This window comes from Piliocolobus tephrosceles, chromosome 2 (assembly GCF_002776525.5).
Source record: "Piliocolobus tephrosceles isolate RC106 chromosome 2, ASM277652v3, whole genome shotgun sequence".
Lineage (NCBI taxonomy): Eukaryota > Metazoa > Chordata > Mammalia > Primates > Cercopithecidae > Piliocolobus > Piliocolobus tephrosceles.
Genome location: NC_045435.1, coordinates 132,841,280 through 132,860,497, shown reverse-complemented (window position 1 = coordinate 132,860,497; position 19,218 = coordinate 132,841,280). Strand labels below are relative to the sequence as shown.

Here is a 19,218-nt window from a genome sequence, read left to right as displayed (position 1 = left end):
TCTTTCCAGTACCCTTGCTTCTCCTTTATTTTTGTGTCTGGTCTTTTACCTTATTCTGGTTTCCCTGATGGTCACAGTCTGACTGCTGGAAGTAGTAACAGGGGTCATTTGCTCCTCATTCACATCTATTAGGAGGCTAAGAGAGGGGAGCAATGCTTTTCACAAATACTTAAAACAAGCCCAGACTTTTGCTCTGGCAAGATCAATCTGAAATAACCAAGGCTGTGCACTGCTTGACTTGTACCAGGTTTCCTGCCTTTCCCCAAACTAATTACTTTGGAAAATGGATGGAGATTTTTGATGAATGTTGAAACTAAGGGTTTAATTAGGGAAGGGATGTTCACTTAAAGAAGAAACCTAGAAGCTGTTAGGAAGTAGAATAATAGGGAGTTAATGCTGAATAATCATTTGATAATTTTCATTCCCATCACCTCAAAAGATTATTGGAATATAATCAATGATGTGATGTGCATAAAGCCTCTAACAGTACCTGAAATGTTTAATCCCTTCTCATGTACATACCCCACCGTTTCTATGTACTCTGGGAAACTAACTTAACTCTTTGATGCCTCAGTCTTCTCACATGGGAATACTTTACTGTTAAGATTCCTTCCAGCAGTAAAAATCTGTCACTGATAATTATTACTGACATTATGTAAACTAAAGGCACATAAATAAATATGTCAAAGGAGAGTCAACTATGCTTGGAGAGTCAACTATGTTTGAAAGCCTCGGATGGCTACAGAAACAAAATGTCATAGTTTCTCTGTAACTGCTCTGAGGAAGAGGCTCTGGTACAAGTGTTTCAATGAATAGAGAGGAGAAGATACACTGTTCCAATTTCTCAGCTCCAGATTTCTGGACTCACCTGTCCTCAAGCGAATCTCTTTCACCCCTAAACGATGAATAGATAATAAAAACCAACCACATCTACCCTTGTAGCTCAATGGCATGATAGAGTCATCTGAGGCCCATCATTAGTAATTGAAATTTAATTGTGCTAGGTTGGAATTCAAGCCTCTCTATTTTTAAAGTGATTTTAATGTGTAGCTATGGTTGAAAACACTATAATAATTTTCAGATAAACAGGAAGTGGAATCAAAAACATATACCACATCATTTAGTGTCAAATAGAAGGCCATAATAAAATGATGCAAAGACAGAAAAATAAGCAATGTTACAACAGTACAAAAATTATTTGACAAAAGATAGATGAAGAACACAGAAAAACATACTTCATCTGGGAACAACACATTTAGATAACTACTTCTTACCCCCAAGAAGATTTTAAAATTAATTCTATGAAATATAAAGATTATGTGACATTTCTTAAGTAGAACTAAAGAATTTATGAAAGAGAATACAGCCACAACAGACATTAAAACCAAATTAGAAGTAAAAGCCAGCATATCTGACAACAACAAAATCAAGTCAGTAAGATACCCTAAGTGTTTAAAAATAGCAAGGAGGATAGAGGAAAAGCACTGCAATGAATATCATTAGAAACAAAAAGAGACTGAGAAAACAAACAATAAAAATCTATGGAGGGAACAGAGCATACAGAAGAAATAAATTACATTAGCTGTAATAAAAGATGATTTTCATGAAGTGAAAGAAAGCATAAATCTTCTGGTTAAATAGGCCCGCCATGTACCAGGAAAAAAAAGTATTTTAAAAACTGTGAATAATGAATCATATCCTTGTAAATTTATTATATTTCAAAAATAACCAAAAAACCCTCAAAGTCCATAGTACCTAATTTCTATTATATTTTCATTCGCTTACACTGATATCTTCTAACAAATAGATATCTGATAAAAATAATTTTGTAAACAAAAAAATAGATTTTTTATTAAAGAAGAAACTTAGGCTGAAATAATTAAATCACTAAGGATGTATTTTTATTTTTTTTTTGTAAAAGGGGATAAGTAATCTAGAAATTTTATTCTCACATTTTTATTAAGAAATAAATTTTCAATTTGGCAAGGACTCTGTATTAGTCATGTATCTCCAGAGAAATAGAACCAATAGGATATTTGTGTCCAGATAGAGATAGGTAGTGATAGAGATTTACTATAAAAATTGACTCATGCAATTATGGAGGTCAAGAAGACCCATGATATGCCTTCTGTATTCTGGAGACCCAGAAAAGACTATGGTGCAGTTCAGTCTGAGTTCAAAGGCCTGAGAACCAGGGCAGCTCTTAGTGTAACTTCTGAGAGGTAACAACATGCTAGCAGCCCTCCCTTGCTCTAGGCACCTCCTTGGCCTTGGCATCCACTCTGGCCACACTTGAGGAACCCTTCAGCCCCGGGCTGCACTGTGGGAGCCCCTCTCTGGGCTGGCCGAGGCCAGAAGCAGCTCCCTCTGCTTGTGGGTAGGTGTGGAGGGAGAGGCGCCGGGAGGAACCGGGGCTGCATGTGGTGCTCACAAGTCAGTGCGAGTTCCGGATGGGCGGGCTCAGCAGGCTCCACACTCAGAGGGGCTTGCCTGCCCCGCCAGCGCCACCAGCCCCTGGCAGTGAGGGGCTTAGCACCCGGGCCAGCAGCTGTAGAGGTTGCCTCGGGTCCCCCAGCACTGCCAGCCCACTCTGGCCTTGCTTGAATTCTCGCCAGGCCTCAGCCACCTCCCCACAGGGCAGGGCTCAGGACCTGCAGCCCGCCATGCCCAAGCCCCCACCCACCCCCACTGGCAGGCTCCCATGCAGCCTGAGCCTTCCAGACAGGTGCCACCCCCTGCCCAGTCCCATCAACCACCCAAGGGCTATGGAGTGTGGGCACGCCACACAAGACTGGTTGCCTGTGGCCTTGGGGCAGGATTGCCTAGGCAAAGCCAGCTGGGCTCCTGAGTTGGGTGGGGATTTGGAGAACTTTTATGACTAGCTAAAGGTTTGAAAATGCACCAGTCAGCACTTTGTATCTAGCTCAAGGATTGCAAATGCACCAATCAGCACCCTGTGTCTAGCTCAAGGTTTGTAAACGCACCAATTAGTGCTCTGTGTCTAGCTAATCTAGTGGGTACTTGGAGAACTTTTGTGTCTAGCTAAAGGATTGCAAATGCACCAATCAGCACTGTATCTAGCTCAAGGTTTGTAAACGCACCAATCAGCACCCTGTCAAAACAGACCAATCAGTTCTCTGTAAAATGGACCAATCAACAGGATGTGGGTGGGGTCAGATAAGGGAATAAAAGCAGGCTGCCCAAGCCAGCAACCGCAACCCACTAAGGTCCCATCCATGCTGCAGAAGCTTTGTTCTTTTGCTTTTTGCAATAAATCTTGCTGCTGCTCACTTTTTGGGTCTGCCCTGCCTGTATGAGCTGTAATACAATGAAGGTATGCAGCTTCACTCCTGAGGCCAGCAAGACCACAAACCCACCAGAAGAAATGAACAACTCCAGACGCTGCCTTTAAGAGCTGTAACACTCACTGAGAAGGTCTGCAGCTTCACTCCTGAAGTCAGGGAGCCCACGAACCCACCAGTAAGAAGAAACTCCAAACAATCTTTAAGAACTATAACACCGTGAGGGTCCACAGCTTCGTTCTTGAAGTCAGTGAAACCAAGAACCCACCAATTCTGGACACACTTCCATTCAGAGGCCAAAGACCTGAGAACTGGGTTTGGTGCCACTGGTGTAAGTCCTAAATCCAAAGGCCTGAGAACCAGGAGCTTTGATGTCCAAGGGCAGAAGATGAATGTCCCAGCTAAAGTAGAAAGAGAATTTACTCTTGCTCCACCTTTAGGTTCTATTCAGGGCCTCTACAGTTTGGACAATGCCCACTCACGTTGGTGAGGGTGGATCTTCTCCACTCAGTTTATCGATTCAAATGCTCATCTCTTCTAGAAATACCGTCACAGACACACCAAGAAACAATATTTTACCATCTATCCAGACATCTCTTAACCCAGTCAAACTGACACATAAAATTAGCTGTCACAGCCTCACATATAGTGATCACCTGTGCACATTTTTATAAAGATTAAAGATGTAATCTAAGGAGAGAACACAGAAAAAATATAGAATTATGATTTAAATGATTTCTACAGTCAGAGGAGAAAAATATAATTATAAGATGATTTTGCACAATGTTTTATTATGCTAACAAGTATTTAACATTTTAAAACAATCAGCTATTTTATTTATCAATTTATTTTCTTTTATCCAGTTTACCATCATTGATTCTATTCTGCTGTCTTCAGACTTACCTTGTGTTTCTTTTCAAACTTGAACATTTCATATTATTTTTATCATTTCTCGTTTCTTCTATGTAACCTTTAGCCTCGTCTCAAAGGTTTTGATATGGAATATTTTACCATTGTTATTTACTAGACACATTACAACATCAGATTAAATATCTCTGAATCAGTAATTCACTATGAGAAAGTTTTTAAATTTCAAATGGTTGTTTTCTCCCTCTCTTATCTTTATTTCCACATATACTGGTTTGTGGTCTGAAAATTTGACCTCTGTTTGTGTATTGAATGTAGCTTAAACAATAATAAATTATTATCTCACTTAAGAAGTTCAGGAGTAGAGATTTTCAGAGTTTGCTGTGCAAGTTGATGACACCATCCAGGACACTGTCTCTCCTTATGCTCTATCCACCTCCTGTATTGGCAGTGTCTGCCCTCATGGACCCAAGACAATTAGATTACAGCAATTCCCAGTGTCATTTTATGTCACAAACATGTCCAAAAACAAGAAGGGAAAAAGAAGTGTTCTCACAAGTCTCATATCAGGGATAAAAATATTTTCTAGAAGGCCCAAAAGTGTTTTCCCTTTGATCTCACACACCCAACAATTACTAACAAGTAAGAATCAGATTGTTATCATCAACTTAGATCCATCATAGTTCATACACTGCTGTTAGCAAAGATGCCCACATTGGCATTCTGTTAACCAGAAAGAAGAGTGAATTATTACTGGGTGGATGTACAACCAACAATATCTGCTTTACAAATAATACATACAATTTATCTACATATGATCTCATGTATTGTATAATTATATATAATATACACTAATACATATTATGTTTTATATGTATATATTTTATATATATAAAATCTCACTGATATTTTCGGATTGCCTCTAAATTAATTTTGATTTTTTATATACTTAATCTGTGAAGAACTCAGAAAAAGGTGCTAAAGTCTCCAATTACTATTACACATTTGGATTTTCAATGTATTTTACTTTATACATTTTAGTTCTACATTTGTTTGTTGCAAAAGGTTGATGATGAAGTTTTATACATTGTGTAACATGTAGTGCTTATTGCAAGAAAAAGATTTCTGAATGTTAATACTTTTCACCTTGAATTCAATTTTATTTTTGTCAGATATAACTTTGTGATTTCTTTAGCCTTTCTGCCCCACTAAATGTGTGTGTTGCTTTTTATTTGTTTGTTTTGATGTGTTTATTTTCCTTTTTTATTAGGTAGGTGTCCCATTCACACTTACTAAGATGAGGAAAATATTTAGTCTTATTTTTATGTTAATGTTTTTTTGCTTTTTCTTCTTATGGCACTGAAATGTTTCTTTATGCTCTATTTTTGTTACATTATCTGTGTTTGCTAAGGTATACCTCACCCCTAGTAATTTGGAGTATAGGAATTCTATTTTATGTTTTACATTAGTTGCTTTTGTATGTCATAATAGCTTCTGAAACAACTAATCTATTGATTCTCCTCTATAAAAATTCAAAATAGAAGTCATACATTAGATAATGATTTTTAAAAACTGGTACATGAGTGGAAAAATAGGGATTCCTGTGTATTTTTTACAGAAGAGTAAATGTTGCAAGCCTTTTTGGAAGGCAATTTAATAGTTTATCAAATGCTCATATCCCATGTCTTAACAATTCCACTTCTAAGAATCTAAAAGAAATGCAGAAAAAAAAGATACTCATACAATGTGATTTCATTATGATTCCAATGGTGATTCCATTATGAAGAGCCTTGTGTGTTATGGCAAAATGTGTGTGTGTGTGTGTGTGTGTATCATATCACTCAGGGGTCAACAAATATATGTGCATTTGTATCTTCATAAATATATGTGTATGTGTATCTTGCTAAAACAATGAGGAAAAATGCTATATACTGACATAGATCTATCAGAAATACAAAATTTAGAAAGCCCAAAGCAATAATTATTGTATGCTTTTCCATTGATGTTAAAATGTACATAAGCATAAATGTTTAAGTAAATGAATAGAAAATGTTTTAGAAACATACACTGAAAAATATTAGCCATTATTACTTCTGGGAAGAAAAGTAGAATAGGGAAGTAAGAAGAGGAGATTATCATATGTCGTTCTATATTTTGCTTTAAATGTTTACAATAAGAATGTAGTCATATAATTATTTTTAAAAAGGGATGTTTTAAAAACCCATTTAGAAGAATAAACGTGTAAAAACAGCTAGAATAATTCTAGAAATAAAAGATTTTCCCTAATAGATATTAAAATAATATGCTTGACAAAAAGATCGAGAAATGAACTAACAGTTCATAAAAAGACTCAAGGGCCAGGCATGGTGGCTCAGGCCTGTAATTCCAGCACTTTGGGAGGCCGAGGCGGGCGGGTCACCTGAGGCAGGAGATCGAGATCAGCCTGGCCAACATGGCAAAACCCCATCCTTACGAAAAATACAAAAAAATTAGCTGGGTGGTGGCCTGCACCTGTAATTCTAGCTACTTGGGAAGCTGAGACAGGAGAATCGCTTGAACCTGGAAGGTGGAGGTTGCAGTGAGTCAAGATCCACACCACTGTACTCCAGCCTAGGTGACAAGAGTGAAACTCCATCTCAAAAAAATAAATAAATAAATAAAATAAAAATAAAAAGACTCAAGTATACATGTCAATTTAGTGAATCAAAAAGGTATAATATAAATTTTGTTCTTTAATAATAGAAACATTGAGAAATGTAAAACCATTTTTTAAAAAATGATCAATACTCACTGTACACTAAATTATAGATTTATTAAATATTTAATTTTAGCAACAAAGCCATAAAAGCAATAGAAGAGAATACAGATAATCACTTTAATTATTTTGGGTTTGGAATGCTCTTTCTCAACATGAAAATTAAACCAGAAACTAGAACAACATAAAAAATTATAGGGTTATCTACATAAAAATGGAAACATTCTATATAAAAAATAAACATACCATACATAAGTTTTAAAGCAGAAAATAAGTTTGCTAAAAAGTATTTAGAAGATGAATAGCAAAGACTTAATATTCCGATATATAAAGAGTTCTTACCAATGAAGAAGTAAAAGATGAACGTGACCAAAGAATAAGGGGTAAACAGCAGGTATTCACATCAAGCTATCTTCAACTGCCTTGTCTGTAATTATAATTTCCAAGATTTTGCAATCTGCAGCCCTTGATCCCAAAGACCTTATGACACACAAGCCACCAACAGTGTTGTCTAGAATTCAACCTAGAGTAGATTTTCATACTTTGTGCAAGAGGAAATTAAACTGTGAAGCCTTTTGCTTAGCATACATTTGTTTTTCCCTGCACAAAGCCTACTTTGACAACAGAATTCTTTCCAAGAGAAGATAAAAGAAAAATGCTGTGGCATTAATTTAAACAAACATTGCCAATTAGTATTTTCATATTTCCTCTGGTCACTCTAGATAGTTTATGTTAGAAAATCAAAGGCAAAGCATCTTTTCTTCAATGATGCCTGCCTGCACTTGGCAAGCCCAGATGCTGCTCTGGGATTCTGAGAATCAATACCATTTCATTTTACTCATTCCCATTTGGATAGATATTTCACAGAAAGAGCAAGTCTACATCTATTCAAAATACTCATTTATTTGTTGTTTTGGCAAAACAGCTCATGGAGCTTGCTTTTGATAACCGTTGAATTTGATCAAATGTTTTTAGCAAGTTAAGATATTAGTGAAAGCATAGAACTCAAATTCCTGTTTTGAAATGTTTTCTTGGGAAGTAGCTAGGCATTATCATTCAAGCATTCACCGTAGCAAGAAATACATTAATCAGTATGAGATAAGTACTGGCAGAAAGGAATTATGATTCAAGGAAACTTTTCTGAGTTCTAACTGTGTGCCAAGCCTTATTTCAAGCAGTGAGGAAACAGTATGTAACAAAATAACTCCCAGCAGTTGTTGAGCTTCATTGTAGTGGACAGAAACAGATTGTATAGAAATAAACATATGAGCAAGGAGGATATCAGATGGTGAGTTCTACGGAACTGTACTGATGCACAGGAGAAAAAAGTCAGCCTTTGCCAGTAGCATCATTTTTTTCATTCTTTACAATAAAATTTATGTATATGTGTGTGTGTGTGTGTATATATATATATTGTAAATATTTACAGAGGGTGCCAGGTAACCCCTTTATATGTATTCTCTCATTTGATCTTCATGGTAATTCTATATTGATAGGTATAGCTCTGGGTGTAGATAGATTTTTTGAATAAATACATTTTAATAATTTGTTTTATCACCCATTCTATATTATATTGTTATTGAGAAAAGAAGCTATGTCTTGTTATTTGTGCTTTCTCGATCCTACTTCACTTCTAAAAATATCTTTAATTCTCATGCCCTTATCTACATTTAGCAGCCCTCTCCACACTCCTCTTCCAATTTCTAGCTATTAGTAGTATTACATTTGGGAAGTTAGACACCCAGTTAATTTTCTATATTTACATATGTATAAACATTAACATTAAATTTATTTTTAAATAAGGGTATAATAATTCATAACAGGATTTTTACATTTGAAATAGAACTTGAAGTATGTGTATAGGACTATCTTATTCTAAAAGTTGCATTGTCTTTATTGAATGAATGAAAGATACTTTATTGGATCCCCTCCATGGGGACAGACACTTAGGTCATTTATAATTCTTTCTCTGTTGTAAATAATATTGAAAAAAAAACTTTATGTACACAAAGTTGTACACATGTCAGCATGTTTACATGAAATACATTCCTGAAAGTAGAATTGTTGTAAATAATGAAAGGCCATTTATATTTTACAGATACTTCCAGGTTGCCTTTCAAAATGTTTCAGCAAGTTACAGTCCTACTAACATTTCTTCATATCTTTGGCAACACTCGATAACATAAATCTTTTTAACTGTCATTTTGAAAGCTTTTAAATTGCATTTCTCTTATATTTAGTGTAAGTATGTATGGTCATATAATCTTTTCTTCTGTAAATTGTGTGTTCATATCTTTTATCTATTTTTCTATTGGGATTTTTGTAATGACTTGTTAGAGTTTGTCTCATATTCTGGATGTGGATTCTGTATATTGTAAATAACTTTTTCTCAACTTATCTTTTTAATAGTAGCAAACATATATATAATATTTAATATGGGCCAGGTACTTTCTAAGGTACTTTACATATTAACTCATGTATGCCTTAACACTGGTCCCATGAGGAAGGTACTATTACCATCTCTAATTTACAGGTAAAAATCCAAGGCATGTGCTGGTAAAAGTCTGACACATTGAGCAATCACAAACTTACCCAAAGCCATATAACCAAGTTGAGGAACCAGAATCTAAACAATAGGCACTCTGGCTGCAAAGTCTGTACTTTTCAACACTAAGTTTAAAACTGAACATAAAAATAAATCAATTCCTTTTCCTTTTTATAGCTTCTGGGCTTCATATCTCTTACAAAAAGGTTTTTACCACATAAAAGTTAAAAACTTTTTTTCACAAATGCATTTTATAATTTTGGTTATAATTAACTATTAAAATAATCTAGAATTCATTGTAGAGCATGATGTAAGGTCTGAAGATTACATTATTTTTTCCAAGTGGGTAGCTAATTGTTCAAAATAACTTGAACAATTTGTAGGCTATCTTTTTTCTACCAATTGAAAATTGCCTTTATTATAAAGTGAAAGTTTATCTACATACTGGTCTACTTCTTTTTTAAAAGAACAGATTATACATTTTTTTTTATTTCAATACATTTTTAGGGAACACATGGTATTTGGTTATATGAATAAGTTCTTTAGTGGTGATTTCTGAGATTTGGGTGCACCCATCACATCTGGGTCTACTCGTATAACCTCTATTCTATATCTTTGTTTGCCTATTTTTACACTACAACTGTGCTATTTTTACTACTATAGTTGATAGCATGCTAGATATCTCCTAGGGAAGACTCCTTTACTATAATTGTGTCTTTAAAACTTCTTTGGCTATCCTTATGCATATTTTCTTCCTCACACATTTGCTTTTTTCTTTCAATGTACTCTATGAAATTTCATTATGAAACATCATCCCATTCTTTTTTGTTTGTTTTTGTTTTTGAGACGGAATCTCACTCTGCAGCCCAAGCTAGAGTGCAGTGGCATGATCTCGGCTTACTCCAACCTCCACTCAAGCGATTCTCGTGCCTCAGCCTTCCTAGTAGCTGGGACTACAGGCATGCACCACCACGCCCAGCTAATTTTTTGTGTTTTAGTAGAGACGGAGTTTCACCATGTTGCCCAGGATGGTCTTGCACTCCTGAACTCAAGAGATCCACTCACCTCGGCCTCCCAAGGTGCTGAGATTACAGGCATCAGCCACCGTGCCCAGCTAAATTTTTTTGTATTTTTAGTAGAGACAGGGTTTCACTGTGTTAGCCAGGATGGTCTCGATCTCCTGACCTCGTGATCCACCTGCCTTGGCCTCCCAAAGTGCTGGGATTACAGGCGTGAGCCACCACGCCCAGCCCCATATATGAAACCTTATTAGATAGACTGATTGAAAGATAGATAAATATTATTTACTTTTATCAAATGCATCAAATTTAGTTACCTTATATTTTTCTTTACACTGTTAATACATTAAAATAGCATATTTTCTAATACTGATTTGCATTCTTAGAATAAACAATTCTTTACTGTTATGCAATTATTATTCTAATACCCAGCTCATTTTTTTGTTCAGAATTTTTTGAATTTATGTGTATAAGTGAGCTTGTAACACTGGTTCACATCTTCATGTACTATGTTAAAGTATTATTGGACCTCAGTTACACAGAAGAGAGTTTAGATACTCCTCAGTTCATGGGAAGGCATTATCAAAGGTCTTTGTGTATCCCATATTCATTTCTCAATTTTAGTCTTACATATTTTTTTGTTCTTCTCTTTCATAATCAGGAAATATATTTGTATTTGTATATCTGTGATTACTTATAAAATAAATAATAAACTAATTGTTTATAAACTTAAATGTCCATTTTCTCTAAGTTTGTTTTATCTCTTAAGTATTTTGTTATAAATGATTATTTATGTAACTTTTTTTACACAATTTATTGTGTTTTGAATATCCATCTGTCCAATCTAGTTCGTTTCATCTAGTGTTTGATTACAGTATTACTGTTAGCAAGTAAATGATGCTTGCTGCCCAAATGCACTAAAAGCCAATATTATCACACCAGGTTCTTGAGAAAAGAGAAGCTTTTTATTGCAAGTCGACCAAGAAGACAGGAGTCTAGCTCGAATTTGTCTCCCCCTGCTGACTTTAAGGCAATAATTGTATTAGAAAAGATTTAGAGGGTGGAGTCTGAGAATTAGTAGGTAATTTGTGGAAAGAAAGGAGAGGCCTGGAGGTTCCTTCTGGGTGCAGTTACTTTTTCATGCTTCTTCATGGGTCTCATGTGCAAATTCAGGTTGAGTTCGTATAAAACATGTGATGTCTGCAAGCTCATTCTGCATAAACTCCAGTTGGCCATATTGGTTCTGAGAGTAGCTAGTTTTGTTATCTTACAAGCAGATGGTGATAGTGTCTCAACATTTCAACAAATTGTTTGCTTTCTTACCTACTATCCTGCAAACTCAAGGATTTCTATTAGTTACTATTTTCTTTAACTGTTTGGGCATGGTTTTATTATGTTATTTGAATTTTTCATATTTTACTTATTTTATTCTGATAGTGATGAAGATCTATTTGCCTCCATCTATTTGTACCATAAATAGTGCTTCAGGGAACATGCTCAGGCACCTGTACTAGTGTTCCTGGGATATGTACCTAAGAGTTGATTTCCTGGATGTATTACTTATAAACTGCCGTGTAACAAATTATCCAAGACTTCGTAGCCTAAATCTTCAAACTTTTTTTTAAATCTCAGGGTATCTCTGGGCCTGGAATTGGGTAGCAGATGAGCTAAGTGGTTTTGGTGCAAAATCTCTATAAGATTCCAGTCCAGCTATTGCCTGGGGCCACAGTTCTCCTAAGGTTAGGCTGACTAAGAATCCATTTCTAAACTTACTTACATGGGTATTGTTTAGAAGTTTCAATTCTTTGCTGCGTGGGACTCTCTGTAGTGCTACTCACCATGGTAGCTGGATTCCCTGGAATGATAGTGATCTGAGAAGGAGAAACAAAAACAGAGAGAGAGAGGCAGGGTTAGAAGATAGAAAGTAGAGGAAAGGGAGATCTTTTTGTCTTAGATAGGTAGGTAGGTAGACAGACAGACAGATAAATAAATGAGAGAGAGGTGGGGAAATGAACAGAGAGGAAAGGATTAATAAAAATTTTATTTATTTTATTTATTTATTTTATTAATAAAAATGAAACCTTTCATTGTCTGTTTGATTTAATGCTTTCTCCTTTGTTCACCCCCAGATCTCTGTACTCTAACAACCACGATTCTGTTCCATTTAATGTATTTTTCGTTGTTTTTATATATCCCTGTGAATGTGGGATGTGGGTTCACCACATTTTGTCAATCTATTTCCTCAAGTTACTCTCCTCCTCCACAAATATCAGTGCAATGAAAATCCTCACATAATCCCTATGGTCTTTCTCTCTCTCTCTCTCCCCGACAGGCAGAGCTTGCAGTGAGCCTAGATGCGCCACTGCACTCCAGGCTGGGCAACAGAACAAGACTCCCTCTCAAATAAAAAAAACTTTTAAAAAAAGTGTTGCGCTGGTCTGGAGGGGGATATACCAGAGGTAGAATTACTAGATGATGGGTACATGGAAGCTGAGTCTGGACACTTAGTGCCAAATGCGAAATTGCTCTCCAGAAGGGCCACCCCAGCCGGCGCTACCATCAGCAGGGCTTGAGGTTAGTAGTTTCTCCTCATTCTTGTCAACACTTGGCATTACCCAGATTTTTGTCAGTCTAACAGCTGTATAATAATGCCTCATTTTAAATGAATTTGCATTCTATAATTCTGAATGATGCTGAGTATCTTTTTACATGTTTATTAGCTTTTAGGGTAGTCTGAGATTTTTTGTTTGTTTGTTTGTTTTTAGGATAGTAAATAACACAAAACGCTGACAATATTGATCAAGGTGAAAGATAGTAGATTAAAATAAACAAAATCCAGCTGTAAAATAGATACAACTACAGGGAGATAAAGTTGCCCAGAAAATTCTAAAAGTTTTCAGAGAAACAAATTATTAACAAACAAAAGAAAAAAAAATCAGAATTCCAGATTTCTCATTACCAATACCAGATGCTAGAAAGAAATATAACAATATATTCAATGCTTTGATGGAACATTACTTTGAATCTAGAATTCTATCCTCAGCCTAATTATCCTACAATTGTGAAAGTAAAATAAGACATATTTAGATATGGGAAACCTGAAAAAGTTTACTATTCATGTACCTTCTTGGAAAGAATTCATTACAAGTAACTAGATTATAGCTCCCTATAGGGATATATCTTTCCCGGGGGAGGGAGGAAGGGAAGGAAGAAAAGAAAGAAAGGAAGGAGGAAGGGAGGGAGGGAGGGAAAGATGGAAGGAAGGAAGGCGTTTCTATGACTTTAGAGCCTATGTAGCAATGTCCTCCACCATAGTTTATTTTACTCCAAATAACTATATGCTTGATCTCTTAGTGGCAGAGTGGTAACATACTTAAAAGACTTTGCTGTGCTGGGAGTGGTGGCTCACACTTACAATCCCAGCACTTTAGGAGGCTGAGGGAGGAGGATCACTTGAACCCAGGAGTTCAAGACCAACCTGGGAAACATGATGAAACCCCATCTCTACAAAAAAATTCAAAAATTAGCAGGGCATGGTGGCGCATTCTTGTAGTCCCAGCTAGTTGGGAGGCTGAGGCAGGAGAATTACTTGATCCCAGGAGGCAGAGGCTTCAGCGAGCCAAGATCACATCACTGCATTCCAGCTTGGGCAGCAGAGCAAAACCCTGTCTCAAAAAATGAAAGAAAGAAAAAAGATTTTTCTGCTCTTCTGCTAGTTCTTCCAGAACATGGCATCTGCCTTCTTGTTCTCACATCTTTGACCTACTGAATTAGTACCCCAAAATAGGCCTGCTCTGAGCTGATATCTCACCTAGGATGTTTCATGCAACAGGATATTAATCAATCCTTGGTTTAAAAAAAAAAAAGTGTTTTGGGTTTGACGAAGTCGGAGGGACTTCTTTCCCATAGGCTTTCTCAGTCATTGCAATGTTTACCAAATGGATTTGGCCATGGTGCCCTTTAGGGATGGGGAGCATCTTGCAGAATTAGTGCTTTGAAAATCACTTTGGAAAACTCTGTTTCTTGTTTTAGACTCTTATGATCTATAATGTTCAATGTTAAAATATGAAAACAGCATGCTTTGTTCCCTACTCAATGCCTAGTATATAGTAGACATGCAATAAATATATTTTAATAAAAGAATAAATGAATGAGAGTATCAATTATTGTAAAAATGTTCTATTATAGAACGTGGATATTAAATCTATGATAAGCTATTGCTTCTATTTATTGTAGAGTGTGATTTTTACTCAGAATCTAACAACTTCAAAAGAAAACAAAAATATCATCTTACTTATAATTGGATAATACACTGCCTATGAAACAAAATTTATCAGAATCCCTTACTTTGGTAACTTTAGTAAAAATCTTCAGGTGTGTTTACAGCCTTCTGTGGTAGAATCCAGTGGTGATTGTCCTCTACCAGCTTTAGGCTTATCATCAGTCTGGATCTTCGGGCCTTATCTGCAATGAAACTTCTATCAGTCTATATTTGTGTTGTGCTTAATTATATGAGTCTCAAATGCACTTATATTTCTTAGTTTGACCTGCCTCAACAATTAGATTTTATGTTCTTAAGAGGCAGTGTCCATGTCTTCTATTTCTTCTCTCTGTTGAGGTACAGTCTTTCTCTCAAGTTTGATGTGATCTTTAAAAGTGCTCAGATTTATGTTTTTTAATGGATGCAAATAAATATTGTCATTGTCTGTAAAACGGAACAATACAGTCAATAGATTATAATTAAATGGAAGGGATGTTGTGAGATTTGGAGGATGATCACACAAAGACTTGCAACATCCAGCTGAAAACACAAAATTCCCTGGTAATGTGACCATCAAAACATCTATTTTGTTTTGTGAGAAATGATAATAAAATGGAATTAACCAGGCGATATTTATGAATTTGCTCTCTCTACAATTTCTCTTCCAATGCTCCTTTTTCCAAAATACTGGAAACTTTGGCATCCCTTATCAGCAGGGGTCAGACAACAAGGTATGACATTCTATGGACCTGACTTCAAGTGTTCTATTCTAGGAGCTTGAGAAAAAGATTTCTTTTCTCCCTTTATTTGTGAAAATGTGCACATTGCTACACACCTTCTCAAGCTTACAATAAACAAAGATTATACAAGATAAATTGTATAAGGTGCATAACACAGCATGAGTGCTCTACAATTATTAACTTCTTCCACTTTCCCACATATCCATCTCAATAGCACCTACTCTAACACAACTTCTTGACAAAATATCTACTATCTATTATTAAAGCTAACTTTCTTTCCTCTAAAGAAAGTCTTGAATACATTCATCTTTTTTTTCTTTCTTTTTTTATTATTTGAACTATATTTAGACAGAAAATTTCTAACATAACATACCTTTGTGTTGTCTATCGGCAGACTTCAACATAACCCACTTCAACATTCTATTCTACTTTATTTGCAGTTCTAACAATCTCAGGGTTCATAAAGGACCTGGCAACCTAACAATGGAGTTAGAAATTGGAAATTTGCTATTTTCAAATATTCTTACTTTTCTTTAATCTATGTTTTTAACAATTATTTTTCTTTATTTTCTTTCTTTATTGAAACAATGGAATGCTCAACAAAGTACATTTCATCATAGTAAATTAGACTTAGATAAGTAGAAAAAAATGCAATTAAGAAAGCTTTCTATTTGCTTCTATTTTAACGAAAGATTGTGAAGTTGACATGACCTCTTACACAAGGTTCAGCTGTGGTGTTTTGAATTACCTAACAAATAAAAAATTCATGGGAGACATTCAGCTACACTGTTGGACCTTAGCTACTTTCTTCTGTCTTCTAGTAAACATTCCTGACACATTTGGCTCTTGTGAATCTATAAGTGCATGTGAAGAGAGGTTGGGGTGAGTAGGAGGAGTAAGTAGAAGAGATGGAAAGAAATGAGAGAGAAGGGATAGGAGTAAAAGATTTTCTGTTCAGAACCACATACATTACTAAAAATGCATTACCCTTTGTACTTGTGAAAGATAGGTTCTTTATGCTTTCCACACCCAAGTTTAGATGGGACAGCTAAATGAAGACATTTTCCTTTAGAAAAGCCACAAATCATTTTTTAAAGCATGAATTAATAAGATATTTTGCAGCAATATTACTCTGTTACTGTCCAGTTCTCAAAATGGAAATCTATAGAATACCAGTTCTTTTTTAGTTAGGAAGTAAATGACCACATGAAGTCCCTTTTCAAACATTTCTCCATTGCAAGCATTTTAAATAATGTCTCCAAGGGAAGTACTATATATTCTGAGTGAATAGCATGACATTATGAACTACATCTAACATCAGATTTTTCTTCAACAGGCCTGTCAGTGCTCTTTAGTTCCACTGTAATGAAATGAAAATCATGGGAGCTTGGAAGAAATATCTTCCTCACCCTGATACTCTATTAACTGGGGAATTGTACTATTTTCTTCACCATGGCAACAAACACACTCAATAGAGTTAGCGCTCACCTTTCCTGCACAGGGTGATGGGGAAAAACGGAAACAAAGAAAAGTGAAGCAAATAAAGATTTCAGAAAGCAATGAGTTAAGGAAATCATGAACCCAGGGCAGTGTGAGCTTGATGATCAGCATTAAGGGCCTTGTTTCAAACAAATTTTACTAGACTAGGTAACATGACCTAGAGAAGACTTTCAGTTTATACTTGATTAAATCTCAGAATAGGTGACTTATAATGTCAGCCAGTCAATTGAAAGGTGAACTTAAATGGTCTCATTTTACAGGAAGGTTAATGTCAATAAAAGGCATAGATTGACCAGTAATGTTGAAATAAGGCTCTGAATTACTCATATACACCATCATTAAAAAGCAAAGAACTTGTTCTCATCAACATACAATTATTTGAATGATTTTGAAGGAATCAAGGCTGATTTGTGCTATGAAATATTTTAGCCATATTTTCCTTTTTTTCCAGAAAATAGAGCTTAGCTTAAAATGTAAGATATTCTATACTCTGCTCAATTTATATTGTTCAAAATATTCCAGGCCATCCATCTTCCCCTGACATTCTGAGGTTTGTAACGGGTTGTATTTCTCTAGGACATTCTGGTACAGGCAAAACCACCAGAAACGGGGCCAAGTGGTTATTTCCTGTTCTGCAAAAACGGAAAAAAGAATCAGAGTTTTATTTTGTCACATGAGAAGCAATGCGAGAATTGATAAAAGAAATATCAGTTAAACAGAAATCAAATCATTGCATTACAGCCAGGAAGTCAAGAAAAAAAAAATGTTTAAATCATGGGATTTGACTCATGTGGGATTTCCAAGATTTAAAAAGGAAAAAGAAAATTAAAAAATCAATTTGGTCATCTATCTTAAATAAAATAAAGTGACAAACTCTACATTTTTTTCTTTACACCTAGTTTTTTAGTATCATGTAGGTTTTAGTATGTTTTATTAAAAGCAAATTTGGCACTCATGTTCAGAGAAAAGGTTCAGAATAGTGTATTCAAAATAGAAAAATAATTTGGCGGTACTTCTGGGAAAGATGATGGAGAGAATGCCTATTTTAAAATCACTGCCCTCTTTGAAGCTCAGCAAAATTAAGAAAAATAACCCCAAATAACAAAAATATTAAAACAGATCTTAAAACCAGAAAATGGTGCTGATATGATACCATAAATGTCAACATCTAATTATCAGTTACAATATAATTTGGCACAAACTGGAAATGCACATTGAATGTCAGCACACAGATCCCATAAATGAGAGTCCCAATGTGGCGTCTGGGGAGTTAGTGAAGGAAAGGATACTCAAAGCTACTGCCTGTTGAGTTCTTACTGCATGTCAGGACTTCATCTAAGGGTTTTACCTGCATCATTTCAACGACTCTGCTCTGTAAGTTGGTGCTATTATAATCTTTGTTTCGCAGATGGAGAAACTCAATTTTGGCTGAAGCTACATAACAAGCAACTGGGGGATCTGGAATTTTAACACAGTTTTCTTTCAACTTTAAACTTATCTCTGAGTGATTAAGCTATGAAATCTTTACGAGAATGTTTTGGAGTGCTCTACTTATCACCCTTAACTTCGAAGGAGAAAGTTGGAAGTTTTGCACACAATGGAAAAAAGAGTACTCCAACCCCAACATCTAATGTTACAGGGGACAAGGAGGAATTCAACAACTTGGTGAGGAGTATAAGCAGAGCTGAGGAGAAAAAGGCAGCTCAAGGGCAATGCTTTTGTTTGTTTCACTAATATCTTTGTCTAGCCAGGAGAGACTAGGCCCAGAAGCAAGTCCAGGCTGGAGAGAGATTAAGAATAATGTGCCAGAGCCCACCTTTTAAGTCACAGACCAAAGTGATCTGTGCTGAGAAAATATGAACTGAGCAACCAAGTATCTCACTGCCGATTGATGAGACATCAAAAAGATGTGGTCACTTCTAAAGGTGGCTGGCCTGCCCAGAAAGCCAGAAAAGGAGCCAAATTTGAGGGTAGTGCCACGGTTTATATTATATTCTCCAACATGCTGGAACTGATCTTGGCAGCAGAGTTTGAGAGATATGGAAAGTGCAGGAAGAAGTCACTGGATTTTGGCTGTTAATTAACTCTGATCCAGGCTGAGTGGTGCTAGGCATCTTAGGATCTCTTGTAGTAGGTCCTATGAAGCCCAAACTGGCACCTTATTTAAGAGAAGCACATGAGTAATTTCTGCCCAGGGTCATGGTGCCAATAATTCACATTACTGCCAAG

General features: G+C 35.8%; 1 non-coding gene across 1 annotated transcript in view; it reads right to left on the bottom strand.

Moving 5' to 3' along the window:
• LINC02877 overlaps positions 1-17,747 on the bottom strand; it is a 70,861-nt gene extending 53,114 nt beyond the window's left edge. Inside the window, exons 1-2 of the transcript XR_004228861.1 lie at positions 14,836-17,747; positions 12,266-12,359 (exon numbers count right to left, since the gene is read on the bottom strand). This is a non-coding gene — a transcript (long intergenic non-protein coding RNA 2877). The remainder of the gene's footprint in view (positions 1-12,265; positions 12,360-14,835) is intronic.
• Positions 17,748-19,218: the final 1,471 nt, after the last annotated feature.